The sequence below is a fragment of the Arachis duranensis genome, chromosome 3 (genome assembly GCF_000817695.3).
Source record: "Arachis duranensis cultivar V14167 chromosome 3, aradu.V14167.gnm2.J7QH, whole genome shotgun sequence".
NCBI classification, from domain to species: Eukaryota; Viridiplantae; Streptophyta; class Magnoliopsida; order Fabales; family Fabaceae; genus Arachis; species Arachis duranensis.
Window position 1 is genome coordinate 110,648,365 of NC_029774.3, and position 3,821 is coordinate 110,652,185.

The following is a 3,821-nucleotide window of genomic DNA, read 5'->3' on the forward strand; positions in this document are numbered from 1 at the left end:
TTATTATTAGGATTTAATGTCCGTAACAACTAACAAGGCTGTTTTTCAAGACTGTAAACTAATGATTTTACGTCCAAAATGAAATGAATGATTTTGCTTTGGTGAATCATCAGAATAATATGGAATGATTGGACAAATTAATTAAAGAACCAAACAGAACTGCTTTTTTGCGTTACAGCACCACACGCATGCTCAGCCACAGCCACTTCGCAGAATTATGTGTCTCTGTCTCTTCATCAATATTTATTTATTTATTTTTAAACAAACTATTTAATTTGAATTTTTTACGTAGAACCATAGAAGAGAATGTTCAAAACAAATTTTGGTGATGATATATTAATTCCAAGAAAAATGCTAGGGGCAGCAAATTTTGTGATTTATAATAATCAATTAACTATTATTGGTGTTTTTAATAGTGTGCGATTATTCACTTTTTTTTTTGTTAGTTAAGTATTGACCAGATTTTAATAAAAATGCTGGCAGTAGACTTTCTCTTAATTCCAATTTTTAGCAATAATATTTTTTTAAGATTATATTTTCTTTTTGTAAGGATTTAATTGTACGGGCAGAGCATACAATTTCCATTTTCTAAATTTAAAAAAAAATAAAAGAAAAGGAAAATCAAATGTGCATAGGCATTTTTGGTATCAACCCTGGACCCTATGACATTTTTAGATATAGATCAGTATGGAATTTATGATTTATGGCAAACCTTGGTGAGTCTGGGCTGATTTGGTAGCCGTAGCCCACAGCTAGAAACGTTCTCAATAATCCTATGTGGCCCTTACCTAAAACTCAACAACTTTCGTAACAATGATACTTATAGGACATGGGCCCAAAATGGAAAAGAATCAAACCCAAAAAAAGGAAAACAAAAGGAAAAACATAAAGGATTATTTTGGTCCTTAATATTTGGGCCAAGTCTTAATGTAGTGTTTAACATTTTAAAGTTTTATTTCAATTTAAAAAAGTTTTAAAAGTCTTGTTACAATTCTAAAAAATTTCAAATAAATTATCTTATTATTAAATTTGACACAAATAATTCGCAGATTAAAAAGTCAATAATATTTAATTATAATTTGTAAACAAAATTGATCTACCAATTTAAAATTTTTTTCTTTAATCTTAAAACATTGATGATTGATTGATGGAATTTTGAGTTTTGTATAAAAAGCAAGTTGAGAAGAAAAAGTGTTATAAGAAAGTTTTAATTATATTTTTCTAATACGAAAGAATATGTGAATTAACTGATAACGTTGTAATGTCCATATTGCTTACTCCGTTAATTATTTGTATCAAATTTAACGCCAGAACAACATTGAACCTGTTTGAAATTTTTTAAGACAAAAATTGACATTTAAAATGTTACGGACTAAATCCTAGGATTTAATCCAAACGTTAAGGAATAAAATAGTACTTAACCTAAAAAAAATATGTTGATAATATAAAATGTAATTAATTTTGATGCTTTTATAGTATAAATTAAATTTACACCTATATCCAATTATGTAACACCATATTAAAAAAATAACTACATTTTACATTGATCGTATGAATAATCATAAAAAAATTATTAAATAACTGTATAAAATATTTTATATTATCAATATATTAAAATTAAATTCATATAAAATAACTTTATTTGAAACTAAATAAAATTAAAAAAATTTCGAATTATGTCTAACATTTAGTATCCCAAATATAATTTTCCAATTAATTATCTAAGTTTATGTTAAATAAAAATAAAGAATTATGTTTTCATGTTTTTGAAGATATTATATTAAATTTGAAATCTATGCATTACAATTGTGAAAATTTTATTTTATAGTGCTGAACTGATTCAATTTAAATTTATATTAATCAAGTTACGATAAACTAGGAGTGTTGAAAAAAATCTGTTGTTTCTCAAAATTCGCTCAAATACGGAATGGATTAATCCATCTTCCTAAATTGATATGGATTCAATTTGTTATTCCATTCCATCAAAGGATAGACTGGCAGGTTGGTAAGCTGGTCCGCATTCTCTTTTTTTAACACCTCAAAATAATATTATTCTAAATTTCAAACACATTTAAATCACAATATTAACGATAATAACTTAGTAAGTTTCAAACACAATAACAATACAACATAAATAATTAAATACATAATCCATAAATAAATTTATATCTAATAATTAAACTACACTTAAGTTAAAACACACAAACATAATTCATAAATCAACACATAAATTAATTGTCAACTCCATATCAATAAAATTTGAATATGCTCCATAAGTTGAAATACTATCTGTAACACCCTAACTACCAAAACTCACGCTTCCGGCTGCGCAATTCTGATAGCTCGAACATTACGACGACACTTATACTATTTGATACTAAAATATGAGCCTGTTTAAAACTTTAAACCACAATACTGCTCCAAAATTTACTTTCGTTCAATAACGTATATCCATAGATACCATACAACTTACAAAAGCTCATCAAGAGTACATCCATATATATATATATATATAGAGTATCTCAACAACAATTAAATAAACTCTTCATGACTTCTGCGCCCATATCCTAAAAGGGGAAAAATATAGGGGGGTGAGAACATCATCCTCGAAAGGGTTCTCAGTAGGGGGTTTTTGGGAATTACTGTAATAGGATACGTGAAGATAAATCGTACCAGTGATTAATAACCGTCTTATGCCTCTTTTCAAAAACAACGGTTTACAATAAAAGTAAAGTCGGAAATCTTTTCTAAAAGAGGAACCGTTCAGTTTTCAAAAACATCAAAAGCCTTTCAAAAGGTTTATCTATACTGAACCAAAATAGCCTTTCATATTTTTCCAAACCAGAAACACAAAACCGAAATCAACCGTCGGTCCATCTCAATCCAACCACGGCCCTAGGCCCAAGTAATCCAACCATCAATCAAATCACCACAATCCAACAGAGTCCCAGTTGTAAACACAGATAGGGAGTTTAAGCACAAACAAACAGTTACAGCAAGTAGAACAATTAGCAGTTAATCACAAAGGCAAACCATGTACAATATGCACACCCAAACAATGTCACATAGATGCATATGATGCATGCCTGTCCTAGTGGCTGATGATATCATCAATCAGTTACCAAGCCAACCCGACCTGTCCGGTAGCTAACCCGGACACAGTCTCTCTGTTGCGCATTATTATCATTAGAGGGTATCTGCGCCCTGTCCCCATTAGAGGGTATCTGCGCCCTGTCGCCATTAGAGGGTATCGGTGCCATGTCACCCTTACAACCAGAGAGAAAACACAAGCATACTCGCATACAACATTCATCTTAGCCATCCGGCTTATATTCACAATTCATTCAATTGCATACATGCATTTGTACTCAACCATGGATCACCATCCATCTCAGCCATCCGGCTCACGGTTCAATCCAGAACCAGCCAATTTATCAATAAATACAGCCTTTCGGCTTAAATTCATAATTCATAATCAGCCATACGGCTCACAACTCATTCGGCAATCAGCCATAGTTCAATAGCATACACAGCCATTCCGGCTCATAACAAAATAGCACTTCTACCATTCGACATCACAAAATTCATAAAACCAGCATTTAAGCCATAAATTACTTTTCTCAAGCCATTTCACTTTGAAATCAAATTTCAACTCTTTTCAGCCTTGGCTTTAAAGATCTCATTTCTCAATTCATCTCAGGCTCATAAGCCAAATTTACTCAAGGTGAGTTCCCTTTTTAAAACAAAGCCACTCTCGAAATTCTCTTTCCAAAACGTCTAAAACCATGGCAAGTTAAGGATTTATTTCAAAGTATTCAAAA